The sequence below is a fragment of the Gracilinanus agilis genome, chromosome 3, assembly GCF_016433145.1.
Source record: "Gracilinanus agilis isolate LMUSP501 chromosome 3, AgileGrace, whole genome shotgun sequence".
NCBI lineage: Eukaryota > Metazoa > Chordata > Mammalia > Didelphimorphia > Didelphidae > Gracilinanus > Gracilinanus agilis.
The window spans coordinates 521777221-521795781 of record NC_058132.1 but is presented as its reverse complement, the minus strand read 5'-3'; the positions used below and the strand labels follow the sequence as shown (position 1 = coordinate 521795781).

At 34.3% G+C, this 18561-nt stretch overlaps 1 protein-coding gene across 2 annotated transcripts in view; it reads right to left on the bottom strand.

Annotated features, from left to right (window-relative positions):
• The window catches only part of FGF14 (fibroblast growth factor 14), an 872990-nt gene that overhangs the window by 410982 nt on the left and 443447 nt on the right, over nt 1-18561 (bottom strand). The gene's annotated exons all lie outside the window — the stretch shown is intronic.

The following is an 18561-nucleotide window of genomic DNA, read 5'->3' as shown; positions in this document are numbered from 1 at the left end:
AATTAGTCAATAAATATTTGTTGAGTACCTACTATATGATGACATGAACACTGAAAAGTTAATTGATAATAAAAAAGATAATAAAGAAATACAAATTTAATTGCCAAATGAGAAAGTCAGAGTTCAAAATATAGCAACTAGGTGCAAGGTAGTTAGGAATATGGCTGTTCCCCAAATGGTCTCCTGTTCCAAGGACATTTCTATGAACCATAGGCTGGAGTGGAATTGGGAATAGTATCTGAACAGTGTTCTTTATGATCTGATGTCTTTTATTTATCTCACTTTTCAGAAACTCTGAATCCCTTCTCAACTCTGCCCTCTTCTCCTTCCTACAAAATTGCAGAAGGTCACAAAAGTCATTTTACATGTCTTCCAGAATCTAACACAGCACTTGAAACAACTGCAGGGCACTTATTAAATGTTATTTGAATGCCCATAGCTTTTCACAACAAAAGAAGAAAAAGAACCCAAGCTACCTCTCTTTTAGTTATAAGGTTCACATTCTTTTAAGTCTTGGGCCTGTGAAACATTGCTAGTTTTTATTACTAAAATTCTTTTTGTAAAATTATAGAGATTTATATGAGAGTTTTTCAAGATTCTTACTGAAAATGGAGTAAGAGGGAATACATTTAAACTGTAACAAGAGAGATTTAGGTGAAACATTAAACTCTCACTTACCCGTGGCAGTAGAGAAGAAAAAAATATCATTATGCTAAAGAAGTAGATTTTTAAAAATCACTTATATGTGCCTCTGAAACGGATTAGATTTCCATCAGTACCACTGCCACTATTTGCTTTCAAAATTATGTTTTATTTTAGCTAGTTTGAAAAGTTTGTTTTCAGGAATGACAGCATAAAACAGACTGGTAAGCAAAATTAATGAAAGGATTTTTTCTTGAAATGTGCATAATAATTAGATGGTTATAATAATATGTTTGCAAAATAACAACTCTTTGAATATAGCAAGAATGTTTCTTTCTTAAATTTACAATGATGAAACCAAAAATCTCACCCTGAATTAAGGGAAATCTAGGAAAAAAACCTTCAAGACACAAGTTGTAAACCATTGTAAGGTTTTTGAAGATAATTTTATTTTTACCATTTGGGGTGCAGGACTTGAGAGAGACTATAACTATTTATAAGGAATCCTTTGTTCTGGACTCTGCCCTCATCTACCTCTTGACACTGAAAAACAATTTTATAAAACACATCTCTTTCTATTTTATTCCTTTTTTTAATATTTGTGATCATAAGATGCTAAATACATTTCTCTTTTATTACAGTTTTTCAAGGAATATGGCATATTTCTTACACATGCATGAGATGTAACTTTAATGAAAAATTTTACTCTAATGAACTAAGTGCCTTAAAATAATCAACAAATAATACCAAAAGTGACGCAATTTATATGTATAAGAAGGGAGAAGTATGTTCTCAAAAGAATGCATTAGCAAAAAAAAAAAAATAGATGCACTGGTTATGTGTGAAGAGAGGGTGATAATTACTGGACAATCCGTATCTACTACTTGTGTCTACAACGTATTATGAGAAAGTGAGGAAGACTTGTGGCATGTTGGATAGACCACATGTAACAAACTCTCCTAAGGACATGGACAAGAGTTACACAGGATAAACAGGCATGGCTACATTGTGATCTACAATAAAAGAAAGAGTGCCCATATTGATGAGATCAGAGACTGATATGAGCAACTTGGACAGATCATAGTAGGTTATAACACCTGATTACATGATATTATGGTGATAAGTATCTGCCTTTTTATCTGGTATCCAAAAAAAGGCTTATATGTCATAGGTCAAAGGATTACAGATTTAGAATTGGAAGGTACTTGAGGGGCTATCTAATCTAGCCTCCTCATTTTAGAGATAAAGGAATAAAAACTCAGAGAGGTAAAGTACTTTGTTTCCTATCTTAATTCATTTCCCATAATTAATAAACTCCTCAATACCTCCTTAAGTCAATGAAAAAGCAGACAGTCACATGACAGTGAATTTGGCCATTCTACGTGAGGGAAAGGGGATTCTCTCTGCATTTCTGTTCGATAATCTCTGAAGGAACGAAGACAGTGCACTTAAGAATGGATTGGGATTTCTAACACTCATTGACACTGATTGTGATCTCAGACCAACAGCTGGCATTCTGGCCTAGGGCACACTTCTCTCAATATTTCAATTTGCTAAATAGGAACAGTAAATCTTTCCTTCTAATTTGTTTTGGGTGAGGAAGATGTGAGGAGCATTTTCAGTGTCTGTAAAGCTCTAGTTACTTATCTAATGAAAAACACTCCACCTTATTATTGTTGTGTCTTAGCTACCAGTTCAGAACATGTAAAGTTTCCAAGAACATCCTTGAAGCAGATGGACATGACATCTGTGAGGTTTTATATTTTATAATCACTTGTTATGCAGGACCTGAGTGATAATCAAACATGGTTAAAAGCAAGCTGAGATTTATAGCCATTCAGAGGTCATTTTCCCCCAAATAGTTTGTTTTATATTTTCATAGAAGAAGATTTCATAGTTAAGACTAGAGTAAACAAAGACATTTTAAGAAACTCCTTGGATATGACACTCAATTAAAATAAGCCCACAGAAATGAAATGTGAAAACTGTATGCAATGTCAAACTCAATCTAAAACTTACTCGCATTGTCATTTGCTAATTTCCCCAGTTCCTTCTATTCTCCTTTTCCCAAATGGTATGCAAGAAAGTTATCTTCCCTGAGATTGCTATGTCAAAATCCAGCCAGTCATCCAAGTTCCTCACCCATATAGTTTTGACATCCAAATGCATAATTCTCTCTAAAAAGAGAAAAGACTTTTCCTCTGCCTGTCCCATAAGTCATCTAAACCAAAAACAATTCACACAGGACCATTCTTTCTTTCATTAATTAGATTGTGCTGCCATGTGCTCATGTCTGTTTCATAGCTGAATTCATATTAATTTATCTTGTTCTTCTTTTAAGCTCTGTTTTTAATTTACCAAATACAAATCTAGATAATGTATTATCACAAAATCTTCTTATAGCATCCTACTTCATATAGGTTTATTGAGAGATTGGGGTAGAAGAAATGCTAAATACCTGAAATTTCATCAATATGGGGAACTCTCTGTGTGGGAACTCCTTCCATTTATGCAGATAAGCAACTTAGAGTTGCTTAAGGAGTGACATGATTTGTCTACCAATACAGAGGCTAAATGACTTGTCCACAGTGAAAGGCAGGACTTGAATCTAGGTCTTTCTGACTGATGCTCTAGCCACTTCATCAGAGTGGTTCTTTTCATCTGTTCAGGGACAGCTGGGTAGCTCAGTGGAATGAGAGATGGGAGGTCCTACATTCAAATCTGGACTCAGACACTTCCCAGCTGTGTGACCCTGGGCAAGTCACTTAATCTCCATTGCCTAGCCCTTACCACTCTTCTGCCTTTGAACTCACACAGAGTATTTATTCTAAGGCAGAAGGTAAGAGTTTTAAAAAAAAGTAGGAAGGGTTCAAGAAAGAATTATACTAGTGTGTAATCAGTTCAGATTGATGAACTTGCTAAGGAATGAAAATTAGGTGTCTTCAATCTAAGACAACTAGGGATGAAGATAGTCATTTGTGAAGGAGTTTCTAACTTTAGCAAAAGCAAACTAAACTCACTACTAAAATTATGGAAGGACAATAACTGAACTTTAATCACAATGTAAAATTAGTGACCAATAGATAATCACCAGTCTAAAGTAAAACAAACTGGAAATTTATTTTATTACATGTTCTTGTCATAAATAAGAATGTGTAATATTTGTTTTATATATTTAGTTCTTTGAAATAGCTTTACAAATTACTATAAATAACATATAGGGTTCAAGGGAAGGTCCTTGTTCATTTTAATTTAAATTAGATTAAATATATTTTATTTAAAATAAAGGAAAGAAATTTAAATTTTTGTTGTTAGTCATATTGTACTGTCAAGTTTCTCTTCAAATCAGCTGAAAAATACCTTTCAAGGTGTGTGATGGAGTGGAAGGGAAGAAGGGTCTTGGTAGAACAAATAATCCTGTCATTTCACAAAATCTAACATAAACATTTGAGGAAAGTATAGGAAACTTTAATGAAACACTAAAATAATAACAAAAGCACAGCCTTTGAAAATCACTTTAATGATGCAAATTGGGCAGTTTGGTGGCTAATGGACAGAATGCCAGGCCTGAAGCCAGAAAGACTCAATTACTTGAGTTCAAATCTAGTCTTATTTAGTCTGCATGACCCTGGGCAAGTCACTTAATTAAGTTTGCCTTAGTTTCCTCATCTGTAAAATGAGCTGGAGAAGAAAAGCAAACCATTCCAAGATCTTTGCCAAGAAAACCCCAAATGAGATCACAAAGAGTCTGACAAGACTGAAACAACAACAACAACAAAATGTGAACTACCTATATCACTTTAGGAGTTCACCTCAATGCTTGGAAATCTCTGTTTCCTCATTTGTAAAATTCAACTAGTGATTCTAAATTATATAAACATCAGGATTTTATGATCCGATCACCTCCTTTTAAGACCCAAAACATACAAATAAAATCGAAAGCTACTTTTTATAGTAGCAAAGAACTGGAAATGAGATAGATAAATGCCAAATGGTTTTGGGATTGCCTAAACAAACTGTGGTACCTGAATATAATTAAATATCTCTATAAGACACAAAGACTAAGATAAATCCAGAGAAGCATGGGAATTTTTATATGAATTAATGCAAAGTGAAACAAAAAATGCCAGGAAAATAGTCTAGACCAGCAATGGTGGACCTTTTAGAGATGGAGTGCCAGGTTCCGCCCCACATCCCAGAGACCAAGTGCCATATCCCACCCTGCTCAGAGACCAAGTGCTTCCTCCTAGCCTCCTTTTACCCCAGGCAGGGGAGGGAGGAAGCATTCCCATTGGGCTGACAGGCAGAGAGGTGGGGGAAGTAAGTAACATCCTCAGGCACATGGAGAAAGGGAGGGGAACAGCTCCATCCCAAGTCCCTCTGACTTTCTAGTAATGAACACTGGTGGGCAACTGCGGGAGTGCCCACAGAGAGGGCTCTGTCTGTCCTTTTGGCACACATGTCATATTTGCCATCACTGATATTAGACAATAACTGATGATATAGATGGAAAGAAGGGCAACAAAACAATTGAATCTAAATGCTATGAAATTAGAATGATAGTTTGGTTTCAAAGAAGACATATGAGAAGTTATCTCCTTTCCTTTTTTACAAAAATGGGAAATTATGGATGTGAAATACTACAGATAATGTGAAACTTTTGGGTGGATTGGATCATTTTTTTAAATTGTCCTTTTTTCCTCTTTTGTCATCTTTGTTATTTAGGATGATTCTCTAAGAAAGAATTGGGTAAAAGATATGACAATCTTAGATGATTAAAAAGTTACAATAAATATTTATTTTTAAAATATAAATTTTAGGAAATATGCTAATTACTGTTAGAAATATTAAGTAGTAGATATTGTCATTGTCTCTCTACTGCTTTTGTGAGTGAAAAATCTCCTACCCCCTTATAGAAGGATTAGATTTTCATGTTAGCAGTAGTTTTGAATTAACCATAATTAAAATTCTAAGGGAGTTGAATAATGTTAGCATAAGTGCTCATTTTAGTAGGCCTTTTGTGATTATTGTAGTGTAAGTTTTTAAGGTTTTCAACCAAAGTAAAGAACTGCTTTAGCATAGGTAACCACTTTAACATAGGTCTCAGTTTTAGTCTTAGCCTTTAACTTGTTATATAACGCACCCTCAGCAATCACAGTCTTGAACTTGTGACTTGGCCTTCATTAGCACAGAGGCTTTTGCCTCTGCTAAAAGTCTGGTGATACCCCTTCACCTTTGTATACACCCTAGTATACATCCTCAAGCTTTTGCCCTTCTTGGGGTCCTGGTACCTTCTCCTTACCCTGATCATCTTAGTAAACATTATCCTTGACATCATCAGGCTTAGAAAGTAGGGTTCAGGCTCCCCTGCCTTTTTTATCAAGTGACCTTTAAGTCATCACTAAGTGACTTCTTCTACCAATGAGAAGTATTTTCTTATTACTTCAACCAATCCACATCTCTCTATTTTTATCACTGTCTTGGATTATTTCATAAATTGGGATGTTCTTGGTGTATAAAAGAAGTCTTTTTATAAGACTTGTGGTCTTTTGGTCTTGACCAGAAGTCTGGCTTTATTGTGAGACTGGCCATCTCCCAATAAACCTATTTCTTTATGGCTTAGAGACTTAGTTTCCCTTATTTGCATTCCTGGGGTTAGAAATTATGCGATGCTTTCAAATTTTAGCTATTAAGCAATTAAGCATGGCAGTTCCAAATGTTTACAATGTTATGAAGATGGCATTAAAGCAATAAACTTCCATCCTTTTCAGTTCAGACTGACAAGGTACATGAATTTTGAGTATTTCTTAATGATCTAATGCTTGTGGAGGGTCTTATAGTCAGGAGGAATAAGGGAAAAAAATGGAAAAATATCTCATCCTTAGTTATTCCCAGTAAGGATAAATGCCACATGATTAGCTGATTTTATCTTCCTAGATTTATCTAATGATATTTTTACTCATGTACTTCTTTAAAGTTTCATTGGTCATATGTTGCAGTCTGCTCACACCTACATATGCCAGAGGTGTGCTGGTAAATGTTTAACAAGTTTTCTTGGGCGGGGGGGGGGGGGGAATGACACATTTTTTTAAAAGTATAATCTGAATTTTAACATTTTCTCCATCACTTTTTTAAAAATCTAGACTACACAAACAGCAAACCAAACCCTGATTTGTAGTTTGCCAATTTTCCTGAGTTGTGAATAAAACTTGTTGAACGTAGAGCCTGAAGGCTATATGAAGCCTAATTCAAATTAAAATGCAATTGGGAAATATTTAACAAAATAAATAAAATATAGCAAAACAAAGTTTATATTGCATTTTAAAACTAAATCAATGTCTATAACAGGAATCCTTATACTCAAATTACCCTATATTTATGTAATTTTGACAATATTAGTATAAATTATCACATTTGTTAACGTGGAATCTAGAAGCCTCCAAACTAATAGCCTAGAAAGATTTGACGAACCCCTATTTAGTAGCTCGAAGGTGACAGCCCCAGACTTGGACCCATCACATGAGAGTTCCTCCTTGAGGGAAAGTTCAAGCCCAATCCCAGTGGCTCTTTGGTGCAGTAGGCAGCATGTCAGTCTCATAAGCTGAAGGTCCCGAGTTCGATCCTCTCAGAAGGAGGGTGGTGTGATATTCTTGGAGAGGCTTCTGGAGACAAGAAGGGTCACTGAAAATTAACCATGGATTGGGAAGAGTTGACTGCAGCACTCACCTGCATGTGCCCCCTCATTGCCCACAGGTGATATTCATTTTCAATACTTCAGGGATTGTTGTGTCCCATGTTTTGTTAACTACACCATAATGTGTATATGATTGATCAGTACATAACAAATATATTTTAAAGAAACACATCCTGTTTCGGCTTGCTCTGTGATTCCTTGCTAAGCAACTTAATGAAGAATTATACTCTTGGAGTTTTGCAAAAAATCATTCATTACCTGAGAACATATGAACTAATAAAAGAGTAAAGACTTCAGGCAATTCTATTTTGATTCCATTGAAAACCATTAATTTGGTGCAAGTTTTGAGCAAAGGAGAACAGATCTTGGCTCCATTTAACTATAAATCTGATACTAGCTAGTTGAAAATGTCACAGCTTCAGAATGCATTGAAGTGGTAATGCATTAATTCCAAGTTATATTGGCTTAAAATATACACTGGTTTTAAGCAGGGGGTTATTACTATATTATAAATCCATGCTAATTAGCATGCTAGAAAGCCTAGAATTTAAAATATGGAGCTGATCATAATAGAAATTTTTATTTTGGATTTTTTAAGCTATGCTGAGTTTGAAGTCTAATAGGTGACTTACATCATGAACAAAATCGTTTTTTATATTGTTACCCAAGCAAGCTCCTTTCTTAAAAGCTAATGCACTTCTTGGCATCTCATTTGCATGGAGTTCTTGATTTTCAACTGGAAACCAATTAGGCACTCAAAAATAGATGAACCAGTGAAATTGCCTTATCAAAAATAATGTCATTTTGCTAAATGACAGCGAACAACTATGACACTTAGGAACAGCCAGTGTTTCTGAATTCCACATTATTCTCAGATTCATCTTGCTTTCCTAAGTGACTTTTAAAATTAAAAAAAAAAACACTCCAAAGAAGGCTTAGTGGACTGGATAAATCATTGAATATTCAGTCTCCTACAAGTACTTTCATTAGCCCTGAAAATATTCAGGCAGTAAGTTCCAAGTGCCTCCAGAATAGCTTCTTGCTTTACAAAAATGTAAAGTGTGGCAGCCCTGCCCCAATTCCCAACCCTTCCTCTGGCTTTATGCCTCTTTCATCACCCTCTTCTTTCTAATTCTGAATTAATGGATCAGTGAGGAAAAAAAAAACAAAGAAAAGAAGGCAAGGAAATGAGTGCCTTATGAATGTTAATAATTTTACTGTGAAAATTATTTCTGACTAGAAACCACAACTATTCAGGCAAATGCACGTTCTATATAAATGAGATGCAAATATATTCACAGTCTTCCTGTTACATGAAAATATATCCATAGTGGGCCTTGGATGGGGACATAGATATCACCATAGCGGTGGCCTCTATGATCAATAATAGGATCTAATGTTCTGAACAGATTAACCAGAGTCTTTTTGAAAGGGAAAGGGTAGCTAGATGATATGATAGATAGAGTCCTGGGACTTCTGGAGTCAGGAGGAACAGAGTTCAAATATGATGTCAGACATGTACTAGCTGTGTGACCTTGGGTAAGTCATTTAACTTTATTTGCTCCAGCTTCCTCACCTGTATAACAAGTTAAAGGTTAAAACTGAGGCCAATGTTAACAAAGATTACCTATGCTAAAGCAATTCTTTACTTTGGTTCAAAACCTTAAAAACTTACACTAAAATAATCACAAAAGGCCTACTAAAATCATCACATGCTAACATTATTCAACTATCTTAGATTTATAATTATGATTAATTCAAAACTACTCCTAACATTAAAATTGAATCCTCATATAAGAGGCATGGGGAAATGGAAAACCACTGCAATCTCTTTGTCATGAAAACCCTGAACTGGGTCACAAAATGTCAAACATCTTAGAAGTGACTCAACAACAAAACTTGAGAAGGAATATGATTTGGATGAAGTTAATCGAGAATATTGACAGTCACTATTTTCATGTTTTATCCTATAATTCTAATTTTGAATTAGCCATTATATCTCTTTTGTTCTTGTTATTCAGTCATGTCCAACTCATGTTATTTTATATAGCCATTATAACTTGAGTTATCCCTTGCATCTCTTTATACAGCTATTATAACTCAAGTTAACTGTTATTTCTCTCCCTGCAACTGTATGTAAAGGTTTACAGTTTTGACAAGTATTCGATTCATTATGTTTAAGGAACTATAATAAATCTAAAAGCATTTTATATGTCACTCTCCACAAACTAGCTCCCACTCTTGACTCTCTAATGCAATAATTCTCCTGGTTACCAAGGCATAAAACCTAGAAGTAAGCTTTGATTTTTCCCCTCTCTCTCTAATTCTCAATACCTAACCAATTTCAAAACAAGTCTTATCCTTCTCTTCAAGTATTCTCAAATTCATTCCTTTATTATTTCTTCTTCTTTTCTTTCTCCTTTCATTTCTAAAAAGCCTTTAGGGGACTATACTTTTCAATATTGTGATAACTTTGTCAATATAATTGACTTCCTTTGTAATGCCATTTAAAAATTTTCTTCATAAATAGCAAAACTCAGAAAAGGGGGTCCAAAGGAGTCCATGACAAAAATTCAATGTTAAGGATCCCTGGTCTAGAGCTAATACATCACAATGATTTCATGCTTAGACAAAAGCAATGGTCTCCTAACTCGCCTCTCTGTCTTGAGCTCCTTGCCCTTTCTAATTTTTTTCCATACTCCAATGTCAAATTAATAATCCTGAAATTTCACATTCATGACATTGCTGCTTCATTCAGAAAGTTTCTCTTCCTCCCTATGCCCACAATAAAAGTTTTAATCTCCTTAACCTGTCATTCTAAACTCTTGATGATGTGATCTTAAATTCTGTGATTCGGAAACACTGTTTTAACAGGAAATAAAATTCCTTTTCACTTCTATCTTGATCCAGTTCAGGCTTTGCCTTTTATAATTCCTATATAGTTTTCCTCTTTTATCCCCTTCTACTCTATCCTATGGAACCTTACCACATACCCTATAACCACTCTACCATTAACAAAGTCTATTTATTATAGATTTCTTCTACTTATATTCATCTTTGTTCTGTTTGATACAATTATAATGATAGCTAGCTTTGATATTACACAGTGTCAGACATGGTTCTAATTTTCAAATATTATCTCATCTGATTCCAACCATCGAAAGTAGGTGCTAATGACAACATTTTGCAGTGGAAGAAACTGAAAAGACAGAAATTAAGTGACTGGTACAAGGTTACAAAGCTAGTATTTAAGTATCTATTTGAACTCATATCTTTCCTTAGCACTTGGTCCACTATGCCACCTAGTTGCCTAGGAATCCTAGGTTTCTTTATAAGGCACTATATTCCTGGATACTCTCATTACTACTGAGTTCTCTTTCACTCATGCTTTCTATACTGAAACAGAAAAAGGGCATATTTTTAAAGAAATACAAATAGGAAAGTAGCAGAGTTGGTATTTGAACACTAGTGGTAAAAATGCAAATACAGTGCTCTTTCCATGACATCACAGTCTTATCCTTCAGAGTTATGTTATGTCTCCTAAGGCACACAAAAATATGTGCTTTGGTGACCAGGTCACTAAGAATTGAGTCCTTTTTTTAGGCAGGGAAAAAAAAGGAACGATCGTTTCTTTAAAAAGATCACTGAAGATCTCTACAAACATATTGAAGGGTAAAAGAGGGTCTGCTCAAATAAAGCTATTCTTCTGTGATCAATATAGCTCACAACTAAAAATGTTAGCAAAATCAGTTAACCTATTTTCTCCATTTATACCTTGGTTAAGCTACACAGGAGGAAAAAACATATATCAAAAGCCAAGAGTTATTTCCTATCCTTTGAAAAGCACTACTGTGTAGACAGCAGGTGGCAAAGAAACAGCAAGATGCCAGGAAGAAAAAGACCATATCACAAATTGAAAGAAGATATAAATATAGCACCTGTTTACGTAGGAGCAAAATCTTTTTCCCCTAAAGAGAAAACAACTAGGGATGAAACCACAAAGGAAATCTTTCCTTTACATGAAAAATAGGCATAATGAAATATTCTATTGTAAAATAATCCACTTCTCACCTTATTTTCAAGGAACATTGGGCTGTTTTTGTTTTTATTTTTTCACAAAGTCATGCTTTTGTATTTCTTTTTATTTTGTTCTTCAACTGATTTACCCTTTTTATATTTTCAACTTCTTTGATGGTGTGCTGGATTATGACTCAAAAGATCTACCTGGGTTTGAAGTCTATCACTTCTTATTTTACCTTTGGCAAGTGGCTTTAGGCTTTTGTTTTATCATTTATAAAATGACAGTTGGGTTATATGGGTTCTAAAGTCTCTTTCAGTTCTAAATCTATGTTTCTCTAACCTACCTTGTTTTAACCACACATAGATGGTTAAATGTGGAAAAATAATATATGTTTAACATTATCCCACATGTCTGGATATTTTATAATAAAGAATAGGCCATTCCTGAGTTTAATTTTCCCCTTTTAAAAATACATATTCTTGCATATGATGGATATACAAAGACACAAACCTTTCTCTATTTTCTATTTCCCCTTGACCTCCCTCATTAGATACTCATTGGTAAATTCCTTTAATAGTGAAAAGAACTGCTGATTGAGTCAATTTAAGTGAAAGTCTTAATAAAAGCATATACACAACAAAGATTTAACAAGTTTGGGATGGGTTAATAAGGAAAATATTTTGAGAATTAAACATTATTATTTAAGTTACATAAGCCAATTTGTATAGTCTCATCTTCATTGGGGTGGAACATTTTCTTTATACAATCAATACCAATTTGCTTCATCTCACACTGAAATCTATGAAGAAAAGTAGAAAGGAAGAACTATGTCTTGAAATTCTTTTCTTGCAGAACTTGCCTTAAATTTAACAATTCCATGAGTGACATTATGGAGATTCAAAAATAGTTTTTAGGATACAGCTTTAACCTGTAGATCAAAGAAAACTGTCTTTCAAGTTATTCCAATTTCCTCATTTACTAAATTTTTCATCTATTCCCGCAATGCTTACCAATATAATTACTATCATGATGCCAATAAGATCACCAATTTAAAATTTATTTTAATGGTTTTAATGGTTTAATTTATGTTAATATGGTTTCTGATAGAATAATTTTGAAGAAATCTAGCCTATTTCTGAAAAATAGTCAAGAAGAAATGCTTTCACTCTATGGGAATAGAGAATTTTATTTTTAATTTTCTGCTCTTTTTCCATATTATTTATCTGACAAGAACTATTGGGAAAATTGGAAAGCAAACTGGCCAAAATGTTTAAATCAGCCCTTTATACAACATATCACAATAAATTTCAATTGGTTGATAACCATCTAAATATAAAAAATCATACCATAAAAAGAGAATGGACAAGCATAGCTTTCAGAATTATAGATACAGAGCCGAAAAGAATTAAAGAGATCACAAAGGAAAAAAATTGGCATGGAGTATTTTTATCCATTAAGCTGTACAAATTGTAAAATATAATAAAAACCAGTTTTTGAAAGGGCTGTAGGAAGTCAGGAAACCAAATCATTTCTAGTGGAGCTCTGAATTAATTAATTCTGGAAAACAATTGGGAAAAACAGAAGTTACTAAATAGTTTATAACCACTGAGCCCAAGGCTATAATACTAGGAATATATATCAAAGAAATTATTGTTAACAATATCTACGTGCATAAAAATGATCATAGCAATATTATCAGAAAATAAACAAATGTAAGCAAAATATATGAACAATAGAAGAATGGTAGAAAAATACATGGCATTTGAATATAATGGAACTCAACTGTGTCATAAGCAATGACAAATATAAACTCTGGAAAAAACAGTAAAATATTGGAAGTGATGCAATATGGAGAAATCAGGTTAAAAATGACAATATATACAATGACCATCACAAAGTAAATTATGTTAACAGAGGCACTAAATGGTAGTTAAATATGATGCTCAATGTTCAATGACATATGATCAAAGTTAAAGTTTGCCACCTTCCCCTAAGTGAACAATAAAAAATGCATAATTTTTTCAGCTATATTTTGTAAGGGGAAGAGGTTGGCTGAATGTCATGAATATTTCACAATGGGTATTAATAAAATAAAATGTAAATGTTAGGATAGGATGCAAACACCTATTTTTAGCTCTGATTAATTTAGATAAGATTCTTTATTAAATCAAATAATAATACCTGAGAGTGAATTGTTCTTGTATACATCCAGGGATCAATAAAACCTTTTGGATAACAGACTGCATCTTTCCCTTAGGAATATGTATAAAAGAAAGATGCTACCTCAGAAGAGGAGGGGAAGATACTGAGGATCTATATCTGAGAGGTTGAAGCAATCATGGTATTTGTATCACATTCTTGAGGAGCAAAGAAATAATTGAGATGTGCTGAGAAAGAGGTATTTAAGACAATCATCAGGTCTATAAAAATTTTGAAAAGAGGATGAAAGCAGAGGGAAATTCCAAGAAAAGGTCAGCTTCTCCCCCAAATTCTTCTACAAATACCTGTCTTTCCACAAACTTTGCAATAGAATCTACTGTGTTGTTACCCAAGTGACCTGAATTTTGCCTCAATCACAAAGAAGTCTAGAGTAAACTAGAAATAGCAGAAAGTCCAGTCTCTGATTAGCTGTTGGAATTTTTTCTAACTGGAGGATCAAAGTATTCAGAACTTTTCATCTGAAATAAATTCCCTGCATCTAAAAATTAGGGAAACAACTAAAACAAAGAAGTAATTTGTGGCCACTTAAATTTAAAATGACCTAATTATTGTAAGAATATTCAAAAAAATAAAAATGTTCTTTATCAATGGCATTATCAGGTATTTGAATGAATATGAACCCTAGACAAGTAGAATGATAAGTGTACTAAGCCCAAGTTTCCTAGGATTAACATGAAAACTGTAAATTAATGTTCTGGAAACCCTGGTAATATGTTAGTGATGAAACCACTCCATATTCCCCAGATTATGTATTCTACCTGTGGAGTACAAACATAATATTCAGAATATACAGCCTAAAATCAATGATCTCTTAAGTAAGATTCCTGTCCCATTATGAAAGAAGCTGTACATTAAAAAAAATTTAAGTATACTTTCCTATCAGTGAAACCAGAAATTAAATCAATGAAAATAGTCATAGGTATTATGATTTTAAAAGACTAATGAATTGTTTCCATTTATATATTATATTAGGGATGAATGGTTTATAAAACCATTTAGAATAAAAGCTAGGTGGCACAGTGAATTGAATGTTGGACTTGGAGTTAGTAAGACCAGAGTTCAAATCTTGCTTGAGACACTTACCAGCTGACTAGACAAGTCACTTAACTGCTACCTGCCTCAGTTTCCTCATGTGAAAACGGGGATAATATCACAATCTACCTGGGTTGTTTAATGGAAAAGCAAAATTTTATTTGCATAGCACTTTATAGACCTTAAAACACTATCTAAGTGCTAGATATTATTATTCAAATAAACCAGTATTTCATCCAACCACCTATAAATAGTGCAAGGCACTACTTAGTATAGATTCCATCCCAAGTTCAAAGTAAAATCTTGTTATATTTATGCTGTTATTCTTAGTGAGCAGCAGAGGAACATGCTTAACCAACTTCAGTGGAAATCTTCAAGCTGCCAAGCCCTCCCAGGCTAGCAAATAGGCTCACAGAGATAATAGAGCAGATGTATGAGAGGAAAGGTTTCTTCTCAGATCCCTCTGTTCCCAATGTGAACCTTGTAGACACTGCAATGCTATAATACACTCCCTTTCACTTCTTTGCTTCTCTCTACCTTCATTACAACTGGAAATGATGTGATCTCAGAGGAAGAAAATGTAATATTTAAATTCAAGAGTTTTGGCTACTGTCATCTTATTTTGGTTTGTATGAGCAAAAATAGCAAGGTATAAGGAGCAGTAGCTATCATGTTTCTAGAATTTTCAAAAATCTCTCCATATATTGGACAATTTTAACATTAAGATTGACTCACATAATCAAATATAAATAAATGAATGAAAAAGAAGATATTGAGTATTTAATATGGTCTAGGCAAAAGCAAGATGGTCCCTCTCCTTAAAAGGCTTGTATTCTAATAGAGGAAGTCAACACATAGAAGGTTTCAGTGGCAAAGGAGCAATGTTTTGTACAGGGAATTCAGAATGATTGCAGTAATAGGGTAAAGGATTCACAGGTCTGTACCTTTCAAATAGAATCTTCTTGAGGAGAGGTGCTCCCTGCTTGTCTTCCTTTGCATGTCTAGCTGGGTCTGTCACTAACATGCTTAAGAAATGTTTGTTGACCTGTAGCTCTTTCTAATGTGATAATAAATGAACTGAGACTCATTTTCCTGACCCATAAAAGAAAGCAAATAATGGCAGTGGTACTTATTCCACAAGGTTTTTCCACTGTGATTTAGTCATCAGTTTAAAAGGCAATCAATTCTCCAACTCATTTCTGTAAGTACATCACATTCTTTTAATTATTGTATTTATCTTTATCTGCATTGATTGCTGATTTATCTTGTCCTCTTTATTAAAAGCTCCTTGATGGCAAGTATGGCAACAATTAATCACTTAAGTTGGACCTAAACCTTTAGATGGAATGATATATTATCTCAGGACAAATGTTCTTGTTCACCAAGCAATTGATTAGTCAGCATGCTACTTTTTTGGGTCAAAGTCACTGCAAGATTTACTAGAAATAAGTACAATGGGATTTTCTGAATAAGTAATAAAATTTGAAAGCAAAGTAAAGTATTTCTGAATTTTAAAATAGTCAATACTTTAGAACTGGCTTTATAAATGGACTCATTAGATCAATCTCTTTTAAACTGCAGATTCCAAAATAACTTTAGTCAATGCAAACAGATAACAAAATTTGCACTTAAGTACTTTTAGTAGGCCTAGAGATGGAAAGGCACAATTAAAAATGTAGAGGCTTTTTACCAATGGGTTATGAATTCTTCGGCATTTCTGACACATGAACTATTTAAAATAAAAATAAAAGGCCTTTATATTTTGTAGGTACCTCCTTAGAACCAGGAAGGGTGGTGAAGTAGCAGTAAAATGAAGAGAGAGCATTAATATTAGGTAATTTTTAAGACCATATGTGCACATGAATTTAATTGTAGGTACTCTGCCTGTGAGATCCTTTTCCAATTGCCTATTGGTCAAAAAGCACTTATGAAAGGCCAACTATTCACCAGTAATTGTACTGGATTCTATGGGTACAAAGACAAAAGTCAAATGTTCCCAATTTCCAAGAGCTAATGCTCTTTGGGAAAGACGACATGTGCACTCATAATTACACTCAGCATAATGAGGAATTGAATTCCATAACTACTGACATTGCTATAAATCAAACTAGAAGGCATACAGAACATTCAGTTTAGGGATGAAGGGACAGTTCATAGGTTCTCTTCAGAGAGGAGACAAAAAGGAGATAATGAGGTTGGTTGTTTCCAAAAGCAGCAAGAAACATATATCATCTGGACTTTGTGGCTAGCATTGCTCATGACCATAAAAGTAAAAACACCTTCATGAAGATAAATGTAACTTACACACCAATACTTACTATATAGGATTTTTTAAAAAGCATAGAAATTAAGGGGCAGGTAGGTGGTTCAGTGGATTGAAAACCAGGCCTAGAGAGTTCAAATCTGTTCTAAGACACTTCATATTTAAATGACCTTAGACAAGTCATTAACCTCCATTGTCTAGATCTCCCAACTCTTCTACCTTACAACCAATACACAGTATTGATTCTAAATGGAAGCTAAGGGTTGTTTTTTTTAACTATAGAAATTCTATGAACTCCAAGGCAACACCAAGGGGCTTATGATGAAAAAGGTTATCTAATTCCATAAGAAAGAACTGATGGAGTCTGAATGTAGATTGAAGTGTGCCAATCTTTTTTTTTTTTTAACCAATTTCATGTAATAAATTTCCACATAAGTCTTCCAAAGTTATATGATCCAAATTGTCTCCCTTTCTTCCCTCCCCCTTCCTAGGGTTGTGTTGTGAGGAACTTTACTTAATTGATATTTAGGAGACCTAGCAGGAAGGGCTTGAGAATTCCAAATGGAATGGGGAAGCAGGAAGTGTGCCTTCTCTCTCTGAGATGGACTCCATGGTGGTTGGGACAAGTTGTAACTGACCCTGGGAGACCTCAGAGAAAGTGGAGTTTGTATCCTGATTCCCTGGGATCCTGAAGGAAGACTGTCATCTACTTGTGGGAGATTTTTGGTAGAGACTATTAATCCCAACCTGAGTTGCAGGTTAACGTGGGCTGGGTTAGCTCCAAGAATCTACCCACCTGAAGGAGTGCAGCTAGTGGTCCTGGAGGAGCTGCAACATCACTGGAGTGTGTCAGGATTCTGCTGTGAGGATTCCCACTCCAGTCATGCTATTCTTGCTTAGGTCTCAATTCAGTATAGATAAGTCCCTCCCCTGACCCTGTGGTCTGCCCATAATGTGGAAGTGTAGAAACCCCTATTCCCATCCTTTAGACAGTAGTTCCCTTAATTAAATTTGTTACAAACTCTTGTCATTTGCTTGCTAGTGTCCATAAGCCTCTTATCTAGATGGTGCAGGGTGACAGTCTTAATGGTCACTTCTGTCAACAGACATTTTCCCTAGCAGTTAAACCCAGTCTTCTGAACTTGTTTAGTCCCACCTTTGTCATTCCTGTCTCCTACTGAACCCACATATAATATTTAAGTTAACTTCCCTGGTTTTCCCCATAAGAGTTGGCAAGCAATTCAATCTTTGTTATGCATGTATTATCATTCAAAGCATTTAATGTTGTTCATTTTTATGAGGGAATAATCAAATAAAACCCAAATAAACGAAAGTGAGAAATCATATACTTTTATCTCCATTATGATTCCAACAGTTTTTTTCCCCTGGAGGTGGACAGAATTCTTTGTCATAAGCCCTTCAGAATTGTCCTGGTTCAATGAATTACTGAGAGTAGCTATCTATTACAGCTGATCATTCCATAACAGAAAACATGCCATTCTTAACTTTATTTCCTTCATAATTTTTTCTCTAGTATAATTATGTCTTCTTTTACCACATGAGACAAACATGGAAATATGTGTTGTATGACAGCACATGTACAACCTCTATCATATTACCTGCCATCTAAGGGAGGGAGGAGGGGTAAGAGGGAGAAAAGATGAATTGCAAAATGTCAGAAAACATTTA